Raw genomic sequence first — 12,042 nt, forward strand, 5'->3', positions numbered from 1 at the left:
TTGGTACCCTAGTTAGAGGAAGTGCCTTACTCGTGGGTATACACAGATAATCACCACCTGACGCTGACCATGGTCTCAGCTCTTTCTGCTTCCTGATGCACAGGAATAAACACACTGCATTCCAAACTCTCACTACAGAATCTAAGGTATAGCTACGGTATTTCCCACCTAGATGTATCTCAGATCTCTGGGCTGTCAGTCAAGTAAAGTCCTTCCATGTTTAAATGCTTCTAAATCTTACTAAGTATAATCATTAATTTTGAGAAATGGAACTTGAATATTAAGAATTAAAATTTTCAGTTGTTATTATTTTGCTATCTTTGTAATGTCAACCATACTACCATATGCTACCTATCAATCGGGTAAGATTTGGGCATATGTAGTGGTAAATTCAGTAATTTTGCATGCTTTTCCCAAGTCCTTTTCAGTCTACATAGACTAAACGTCCTTGAATTGTAAGGCAATTCATCTAATGATTAATAGCATTGCTATTGATTGCTTTTATAAAATGTTGGTCTTATATCTTTAAATGATAATTTAATAAGACATCTTAACATACTAGAGCTAACAATGGCACAGTGTTGATGAGAAAATATTCACTATTTAAGTTTTAAATATTCAGGTCAAACAGAAAGGGAGGGTGAGGCAGACACTATAAAGCAACTGTAAAAACTCTGCTCTGATGTAACATTCAGTCTACTGGGAAATAGTCAGAACATGGAGATGCCACTTCAGTTCCACTGAAGCAAAGAACAAAGAGTTTACATTATACTACTCACTCATGTTAGCTTCATGTCCACCAAACAGAAGGAAAAAACAATATAGTAATGAAGAAAAGCTTGAGTTGATTTCCTGGACAATCACCTAAAACTTGCACCAATTTACAAAAACATAATAAACAAATTTCATAACTACTCTTAAAAAATTACCATAATTAAATAGTTTGCTAAACTGAAACAGAAAGCAGACAAAAATATAAATTTAATAAATATGAAGTTTTTGAACAAAAATGCCTCATTTAGAAATAATGAGATTGATATATGGAATACAACCAATACAATTGTTCTGAAATCTTGAAAATCATAAATAATAAACTTAATAATGTACTTTTATTCCTCCTAGTCTTAGATATTTAATAGAAAGTACATGTCAATGTTGTGTGGGATATGAAGCATATACCCCGACATATAGAAATTGACCTAAAATTATAAAGGTTTATTTTGTAGGTATCCACATAAAGTGGTATATGAGTATATATTTATAGGCACAAGACAGATGATGATAGCCCATATATAAATATACTCAGAGTTTCATAGGTCTGCTGTTTGTTCTAAAAATATATAATGAAGAAATAAAATAATACTCCTGAACTAGAATAGTTTCAAAGTTGTGACTTTCCCTCTGGAACATAAGGAACCATATTCTAGACTCATGACTACAATATAAAAGATAAGTATGTTTGAAAGTAGTCCTTAGGGATATAGCTAAGTAGGTTTCATTTGCATAAAGAGAGTAATATTGGAAAAAGGATTCAGCAGAATGACTTTCCATAAACAGATTTCATATCTATTGTAACAAAACACAAATCAAAGAAATTTATTTAACTGAAACAATAAAATGGATTGTGTGTAATCTAGTTATAAAAAAACCCAGATTCAAAAAAATAGCTCTTATTTGTATTTATTCACAAATTAACAACTTCCAAAAATCTTCTAATAAATAGTAAATCTGAAGATTTAATTAAAATTTAAACCATTGTTCTCTTCTATTTCTCTCTCTCCCTCCATATGTGGGTATATGTATGTACATTTGTAGGCATGTCAGTACATTTACATCCATGTAAGAATTTATACATGCTACAAATATTCAAACATGCAAGCATACATATTATACATAGTCACTGTATCTGCCAAATATATCTTTACAGGTATATCTTAAAACTACACATAGAAAGAGTTCAGGATTTTAAATCAATGGTAAATATTTTATTGCATAGGTGATTTTTTAACCACTTGTAGATTTCTTTTGTTCATGTGACACTGACCACAGATATAATGTAAAGTAACAACATTTCTGGGGCTGGAGTGATGGTTCAGCAGGTAGGAGCATTTATTGCTTCTGTTTAAAATCCAAGTTTATTTCCAGAGCCCAAATTTTGGCTCACAACTTTTTAAAATGCCAGTTCCCGGAACTGTTACAAATCCTCTTGTTCCCCATGGGGCATAAGCATGCATTGGCAGCACATGAATCTATTTAGTAAAAACACCCATAGATATAAATTTTAAAATGGCTTCCATGGCCCTGCACTGCCCAGAGACTGCCATCATCCTAGTCCCTTTCTCTGCCCACAAGATTCGTTGTGTGTAGTCCTGTTTCAGGCCAGCCTTCTAGCTGCTAGGAGCCAGCTGAAACCTGGGAACTACCCACTGTGGATGCCATCCTGAGACTGCCAAGACCCCAGTACAAGGCTGCCTCTATCGATTGGAAGAAGAGAAACACCAGAGTATTGGACCTGCTTGAAATGAAAGGGAATCTTGGCCTGTGTCCACCAGGAAAGGAAGAGACTCATTCTGCACCCACTGGATGGGAAGGAGACAATACAAAAATACACTCAGCAACAGAAAAATCAATATGACACCATCACATACTACAGACTCTACACCAGCAAGATCTGAACATCCCAATGCAGATTAAGCAGAAGGGAATGACAGAGACAGAGGAGTGATGAGCAAATAGGCAAAGAATGGGCTGGTGAAACCAGCAGAGACAGCTGACCCAAACAAGGGGGAGCTCTTGGACTCCAGACCGACAGCTGGAAGGCCAGCATGGGACTGATCCAGACCTCCTGAGTGTAAGAGTCAGTGAGGAGGTCTGGGCATCCTATGAGGCCCTGGGCAGTAGATCAGTATTTATCCCTAGCATACAAATGGACTTCATGTCCATAACACAAAGAGGGATACTCTCTCAGCCTGGACTGTTGGAGGAGGGCATGGACCCTGCCCTGAGCGAAATGACAGACTCTAGATATCCCCTATGTGAAAGGAAGTGGGGATAGGGTGGAAGGCTGGGGGGGATGCTGGGGAGGGTGAGGGAGAAGGCGAGGGAGAGGGACCTGGGATTGATATGTGAAGCAAGCTCTTTTTAAAAAAATGTAATAAAAGTAATGAAAAAAAACCAACTTCATGAAAATGATAGAGGCCTGCAAAGAGGATATGAGAAAATCCCTTAAAGAAATGGAGGAAAAAACAAACAAAAAAATTCAAAAAAAATATTAAGGAAAGCCAAGTAGAAACAATCAAGCAGATGAAGGAAAAATTCAAACAGTTCAGGATATGAAAACTCAAATAGAGACAATAAAGAAAACAGAAACTGAGGGAATTCTGGAAATAGAAAAGCTGGGTAAAACATCAAGAACTACTGATGCAAGCATAACCTCCACAATACAAGAGGTGGAAGAGAGAATCTCGGATGTTGAAGATACACTAGGAAAAATAGATTCATCAACCAAGGAAATCCTTAAGTGCAACCAATATCTAACACAAAATATCAGGAAATATGGGGTATCATGAAAAGATCAAAACTCAGAATAATTGGTATAGAAGAAGTTAAGAAACCCACCTCAAAGGGGCAGAAAACATATTCAACAAAATCATAGAAGAAAACTTTCAAAACGCAAAGAAAGACATGCCAATGAAGGTAGAAGAAGCTTACAGAATGCCAAATAGATTGAACCACAAAAAAAGTCCCCTAGCCACATAATAATCAAAATGTCAAACATACAGAATAAAGAAAGAATATTAAGAGAATCTAAGGGAAAATGTCAAGTAACATATAAAGACAAAACTCCACACTTGAATTCTCCATGGAAACTCCGAAAGACAGAAGGTCCCGGATAGATATTCTACAAATATTAAGAGACCTGGGATATTAGCCCAGACTAACACATCCAGCAAAGATTTCAATTACTATAGATGGAGAAAACAAGATATTCCATAAAAACCAGATTTAAAAAATACACATCCGCCCGGCAGTGGTGGCGCATGCCTTTAATCCCAGCACTCGGGAGGCAGAGGCAGGTGGATCTCTCTGAGTTCGAGGCTGGGCTGGACCGACAGCCTCCAAAACAATACAGAGAAACCCTGTCTTGTAAAACCAAAAAAAAATACACATCCAATAATTCATCCTACAGAAAGTTCTGGAAGGAAAACTCCAACCCAAGATGGGTAACCACAACTGGAAATATATACGCAATAGATAACCCCACTTTACCAACTGCCAAAAGAAAAAAAAGGGGTGGAAAACCACAAATAATTACACCACCAAGACCAAAAACCAAAACAAAAAATAATGAACAGTCAATGGTCATTAACAGCCCACAATAATAATGGTCTTAACTTGTCCATAAAAAGACAGGCAGACAGAATGGATTCAAAGACAGAATCCATCCTTCAGCTGCATACAAGAAATACACATCAGCTTCAAAGACAGATGTCACCTCAGAGTTAAGGGTTGGGTTCATTTGATTGGAAAACCTTTTCCCAACCCCTTCACAATAAAGGTCTTGGAGAGATCATGGAAAACAGAACATACCTAAACAAAATTAAAGCAATTTACAGCAAACCAACAGCCAAAATCAAACTAAATGGAGAGAAGCTCAACTCAATTCCTCTAAAATCAGGCACAAGACAAGGCTGTCCCCTCTCACCATACTTCTTCAATATTGTATTTGAACTTCTAGCTAGAACAAGAAGATAACAAAAGGAGATTAAGGGGATAGAAATTGGAAAAGAAGATGTCAATCTTATAATAATTGTAGGTGATATAATAGTTGACATAAGTGACATAAAAAAGTCTAAAAGGGAACTCCCACAGCTGATAAACCCCTGCAGCAATTTGGCAGGATACAAAAATTAACTCAAAAAAGTCTGCAGCCCTACTATATACAGATGCCAAAAGGGCTGAGAAGAAATCAGAGAAACATCACCATTTACAATGACAGCAAACAACATAAAATACCTTGTGGTAACGCTAACCAAACAAGTGAACGACCTATATAGTAAGAACTTTGAATGTTTAAGGAATGAAATTAAAGAAGATACGAGTAAAATAAAGATCCCCAATGCTCTTGGATAGGTAGATTCAACATTGTCAAAATGGCAATCTTGCCAAAAACAATCTACAGTTTCAATGCAATCCCCATCAAAATCTCAAGACAATTCTTCACAGATATTGAAAGAACAATAATCCACCTTATATGGAAAAACAAAAAATCCTTGTACAATACAGCAATTTCTGGAGATATCACCTTCCATGACTTCAAGCTTTATTATAAACCCATATTCTTGATCACATGTTGGCATTGGCAAAAATGTAGAGAGGTAGCCCAATGGAATCAAATTGAAAACTTTGAGATAAACCCACACTCATTTGAACACCTTATTTTTGACAAAGAACCTGAAGTTATACAATGGAAAAAAGAAACCATCTTCAACAAATGGTGTTGGCATAAGTGGATGCTGGCATGCAGAAGACTGAAGATAGATACGTATCAATTGCCATGCACAAAACATCACTCCTAATGGATCAAAGACCTCAACATAAATCCAGCCATACTGAACCTCTTGTAACAGATGGTGGGAGGTACCCTTGAACAAATTAATCTAGGAGACTGCTTCCTGAACATAACAACAGTAGGACAGACATTGAGATCTACTATCAATAAATGGGACCTCCTGAAACTAAGAAACTTCTGTAAGGCAAAGGACACAGTCAACAAGACAAAAGGCAGCCCAAACAATGGGAAATTATTTTCAGCAATCCCACATCTGGCAGAAGATTGACTTCCAAAATATACAATGAACTCAAGAAGTGTACCATGCATTTTTCCTGCCAGCGTGGTCCCAGAGCTGTATTAGTCACAAATGAACAGGCAGGATACTATATTATGAAGCTGTTGGCCATTTGCTATCATTTGTTAATAGCTAGCTCTGACTTAATTATTAAGTCATGTTTTATATGTTTTATATTACCGAGGACACAGCCTCATGTGTTCTCTCTTCCTGGGATCACATGGCAACTCTCCACACTTGACTACATTTTCCAGAATCCTCCTTGACTCCTAGTAGACCTATCTTGCTTCCCTGTTGGCCAATCCTGCTTTATTTGTCAACCAATAGGACAACATCAAAAAAGCTAGCCACCACAACACCAAACAATCCAATTAAAAAGTGTGGTGCAGAACTAAATAGAGCATTATCATAGATGAATCTAAAATTACTTAAAGATACTTAAGAAAGTGCTCCACATCCTTAGCCATCAGGGAAATGCAAATAAAAACAACACTAAGATACCATCTTACACCAGCCAGAATGGATAAAATCAAAAACACCAATGACTGTGTCTTCTAGACAGGATGTGGAGAAAGAGGAACACTCCTCCATTGCTGGTGAGGTTGCATAATTGTATGACCTCTGTAGAAATCAGTATGGTGGTTTCTCAGGAAAATGAGAATCAGTTTACCTCAAGATCCATCAATTCCTCTCTTGGGCATATATCCAAAGAATTCACATTTATACAACAAGGCCATATGTTAAACTATGTTCAGAGCTGCGTTGTTTGGAATAGTCAGAAGCTGGAAGCAACCTAGATGCCCCGCAACCAAAGAATTTATGGAAGAAATGTGGTATATTTACACAATGGAGTATTACTCAGCAGCAATGAACAATGAAATCTTGAAATTTGCAGGCAAATGGATGGAAATAAAGAAAACATCCTGAGTGAAGTAACCCAATCACAGAAAGATAAACAAGGTGTGTACTCACGCACAGATGGATATTAGACATAGAGCAAAAGACTAACAGCCTACAATCCACACCGCCAGATAAACCTGGAAACAAGGAGCACCCAAAGAGAAGAACACATTGGTCTCTCAAAGAAGGGGAAGGAGAATCCCTGAACAATCTGGGAACACAGTGGGGCTGGAGAGAGAAGGGAGGTGGTAATGAGAGAGGGCGAGAAGTGGAGAGTGTGGAGAATAGGAGAGAACAAAAGGACTCAGACAAGAGAAGGCTAGAGGAGGACAAGAAAGGAGATGCCTCGGTATAAGGAGTCTGTATAGGTTTGAAGAGAGGTCTGGCAGAGGGGAAAAGAATCTAGATCTCAACTAAGAATCTAGGCAGTGGTGGAGAGGCTACCTTTGACGCCCTTCCCCTATAATGAGACTGATGACAACCTTGGTTGGCATTCCTAGAGCCTCCATCCAGTTGTTGATCGAAGCAGAAACAGGCACAACTAAACACTTATTCATACTTCTGGAATCCAGTTTTAGAGAGGGAGGAGGGATGAGCAAAGGATCCAAGACTGTGCTGGAGAAACCCGCAGACACAGTTGATCTGACCTACTGAGAGCATGGAGACTCTAGTCATAAAATTGGGGAACCAGCATTAGACCAAATGAAACCCTCTGAATGTGGGTGCCAGCTAGGAATCAAGTGAAGTCAATGGGACCTCTAACAGTGGGGCAAGTGTTTGTCCCTAGAGCACAACGAACATTGGGATTGCATTCCCTATGGAGGGATACTATTACAGTACAGATACAAGAAAAAGGACCTAGGCTCTTCCCCAAATGATGTTCTTTGATGGTGATCACCCAAGGAGGGCCTCACTATCCATGGGGAGTGGATGATGGTAGGGAATTGTTGGAGAGCATGAGAGGATGGGATGACAAGGAAATTGGGGGAATGATATGTAAATAAAAGTGGTTCTAAAATTAAAAAATATATATATGCCACTTTGTAAGTCTCACAAGTGGCTGAAGCAGCGACAGTGAGCCAGAAAGTTACTCACAGCGAGGAGGAAGCAGCTTGAATCACGCAGAAACTTTACTCAATTAAAGGCTTCAAAACCAGAAGGCTGTTTACATTTGTGCCAACAATGTCACCTGGGCTCTGCAGATAGACATGCATTTGTTTATTTACAGTTTTAAATTTACTTACTATCTCATGACTGTGGGAGCCTGGGAGCTGGAGTTGTAGCTTTTGCAGGTTCTGGGAACAGAGGTAACACCAGCCATTAGAGCACAAGGTATACATTGTCATGTCAAAGTAAGCACTGAGAATATTAAACTTTATTCACAGGTGGAAGGCGGAATTCCATCCTCTAAATTAGCACCTGCTCTAACATCATGAAAAAAAACATTGCTTATAGAAGAGGAAAAAGCCTTTGAAAGAAATCAAAGAGGATACCAGAAAATGGAAAGATCTCCCATGATCTTGGATTGGAAGGATCAACAAAATAAAAATGGCTATCTTGCCAAAAGCAGTCTACAGATTCAATGCAATCCCTATCAAAATTCCAGCACAATTCTTCACAGACTTTGAAAGAACAATAATCAACTTTATATGGAAAAACAAAAGCCCCAGGATAGCCAAAACAACCCTATACAATAAAGGAACTTCAGAAGGCATCGCCATACTTGACTTCAAGCTCTATTATCGAGCTATAGTCCTGAAAACAGCTTGGTATTGACAAAAAAATAGACAGGTAGTCCAAGGGAACTAAATTGAAAACCCTGATTTTAACCCACACACCTATGAACACATGATTTTTGACAAAGAAGCTACAATTATACATTGGAAAAAAGAAAGCATCTCCAACAAATGGTGCTGGCATAACTGGGTATTGGTATGCAGAAGACTGCAGGTAGATCCATGTCTATCGCCTTGCACAAAACTTAAGTCCAAATGGATCAAAGACCTCAACAAATATCTAACCACACTGAAACTCTTAGAAGAGAAAGTAGGAGATACTCTTCAACGAGTTGGTACAGGAGACCACTTCCTGAACATAACACCAGTAGCACAGACACTGAGATCGACAATTAACAAATGGGATCTCCCAAAACTAAGAAGTTTCTGTAAGGCAAAGGACACAGTCAACAAGACAAAAAGACAGTCGACAGAATGGGAAAAGGTGATAACTAATCCCACATCTGACAGAGGGCTAATCTCCAAAATTTACAAAGAACTCAAGAAGCAATTCTCCAAAACACCAAAGGATACAATTAAAAGGTTGGTTACAGAACGAAATAGAGAATTCTCAATAGAGGAGGCTAAAATGGCCAAGAGACATTTAAGAAAGTGGTCAGCATCCTTAACCTTCAGGGAAATGCAAATCAAAATAATTTTGAGATACCATCTTACTCCTGTCAAAATGGCTAAAATCAAAAACTCCGAAGACAATTCATGCTGGAGAGGATGTGGAGAGGGGGAACACTCCTCCACTGCTGGCGGGAGTGCTAACTTGTGCACCCACTTTGGTAATCAGTATGGAGATTCCTCAGGAAAATGGGAAATAATCTACCACAAGACCCAGCAATTACACTCTTAGACATATATCCAAAAGATGCAAATTCATACAACAAGGACATCTGTTCCACTATGTTTATAGCAGCATTATTTGTAATAGCCAGAACCTAAAGAAACCACGAAGGCCCTCAACTGAAGAGTGGATAGAGAAAATGTGGTGCATTTACACAATGGAGTATTACTCAGCAGAAAAAAAAACAATGGAATCTTCAAATTCTCAGGTAAATGGATGTCACTGGAAGAAACCATCCTGAGTGAGGTAACCCAGTCACAAAAAGACACACATGATATGTCCTCACTCATATATGGATTTTAGACATGGATCAGGATAGTACCAGTCTGCACTTCCACTGACAGAGAGCCTGGGAAACAGGAAAGAACCTAAGAGAGAAGGCTTGGTACCCCATAGAAGAGGAATGAGGCAAGATCTTCTGAATAGATTGGGAACATGGCAAGGGGTGGGGGGTAGTGGGAGCTGGGAAGAAGAGAGGGGGAGAAGAGGAAGAGAGAATAGGTCATGGGGGAACAGGAAGGTTGAGTGGCGGATAGAATAGGGAGTCACCAGTGAGACCTCTAGTGATCTAAAGGGATGACACCAAATGGCAAGCTAAGCAATAGTGGAGACACCACCTTAAATGCTCATTCCTGATAATGAGCTTGATGTCTATAGCCATCCTAGAATCTTCATCCAGTGACTGATGGAAGCAGAGGCAAACACCTACAGTTAAACACTGAACTTAACCCTGGGAACCCAGTGACAGAGAGAGAGGAGCGATGAGCAAATTGGCAAAGAATGGGCTGGCAAAACCAGCAGAGACAGCTGATTTGAACAATGGGGAACTCTTGGACTCCAGACCGACAGCTGGGAGGCCAGCATGGGACTGATCCAGACCCCCTGAGTATGAGAGTCAGTGAGGAGGCCTGGGCAACCTATGGGGCCCTGGGTAGTGGATCAGTGTTTATCCCTGGCATACAAACAGATATCGTGTGTCCATAACACAAAGAGGGATGCTTTCTCAGCCTGGATTCTTAGGGGAGTGTGTGGACACTGCCCTGAGTGAAATGACAGACTCTAGATATTTTCTGTGTGAAAGGAATTGGGGATAGGGTGGGAGGCTAGGACTGATAGTGGGGGGTGTGGGAGGAAGGGAGGGAGAGGGAACTTGGAATGACATGTGAAGCAAGCTATTTAAAATTAAATTAATAATAAAACATTTTAAAAAGCAGACTTCTAAAAGATAAAAAAGGGTGAAATTTCTACTGCAACAAAAAAATATATAAAAAATTCATAGATAAAGCTTTACCCGATCACCATAACATTAATCCATGTTTTCATTAAGGAAAATTCCATTTGGGGAATAATGTTCAAGTGAAGCAAAACTGTAGACTCAGAACACTGAAGAAGTTGGAGCTGTCTCTATATTCTTTCTTGAAGCTGGAACCTTTTAGCTCCTCCAGAGTGCTAAGCAACGCCTGTCACAGTTGTATCACCGCAACACATTCTTCCTTCTAACTCTCTTTGGGAATCACCTATGTCTTTCCATAATGCAATAGGTTCATTTCCTTATTTTACCATCCTAGGACAGTCCAAACTTCAATTATCCAATGCCTTTTGCCTTCTAACCCAATATCTGCCAAATTCATTCACAAAAACGTGCTTTTACAATGTACTCTGCATTCAAATGGACACAGTTTGCTGCTCAGCAACACTTTACTCATTCATCTCTCATCACCCAATGCATGTCATTCTCTATTTGAATTCAGAAATGTCTATCTTTTATGATTCATGATGACTGAAAAAATAATTCTGTAAACTCTACACTATTATATTTCTCAGAGATACACACACAGACACACACAGGTACACACAAACATGGGGAGAGAGAGATGCTTAGATAAACCATACCTAATTTTCTGAGATTCCAGTGCATGCATTAAGTTATATCATTCCAATTTCTCTTGTGTTCTTCAAAAGGTCACATATATAGTAAAGTAAACAAAAATACAAACCCCATCTTTCTCTTAGCCAACATCTCTCACTCTTTGTCTCTCTGTCTCTCTCTCTGTCTCTCTCTCCTTTTTCTTCTCTGATCCTTCTTTCTCCTTTCTTATTATTGTCATATTTAATAGCTATTGAACTTGTTTTCATAGCTGTGCCACTTTTTCTTCCTTAGTCTTATGCTAGTCGCTTGAAATTGAGATTATTTTTATAGTAAACATTTAACATTCTGTAACGGATTAAGTGTGATTACTTTTTTCCAAATGTGACTATTTCACTTTTCTTCATTGTTTTTTGTTTTAAATTTTAACTCATTTTTATCTCCACATGTTAATTACATGTGATGTTTAGATTCACTGTAACATTTTCATGCAGGTGCATAAAACACCTGTATTAAATTTTTTCATCCATTTCCTCGTCTCCTCCCTTCATCACTAATCTCACTCCTTTTCTCAGTTGGTCCTCTTCTTCCTTTCACTAACAGTTTTTTTAATTACACTTGTTTTTGAATATTTCATACACGTATATAATATAGTCTAATTACCATCACAATCATCATTTCTTATGAATCTCCTAACACTGTCAAACTTCACTTTCCCTGCAACTTCCTTCCCACATTCCTGTCTTTTTGGTTTCTATGTTTTTTGATCTACTGAGATAAAGGCATGCGTAATGTTTG

The sequence above is a fragment of the Mesocricetus auratus genome, unplaced genomic scaffold (genome assembly GCF_017639785.1).
Source record: "Mesocricetus auratus isolate SY011 unplaced genomic scaffold, BCM_Maur_2.0 Super-Scaffold_100015, whole genome shotgun sequence".
Classification (NCBI taxonomy): domain Eukaryota; kingdom Metazoa; phylum Chordata; class Mammalia; order Rodentia; family Cricetidae; genus Mesocricetus; species Mesocricetus auratus.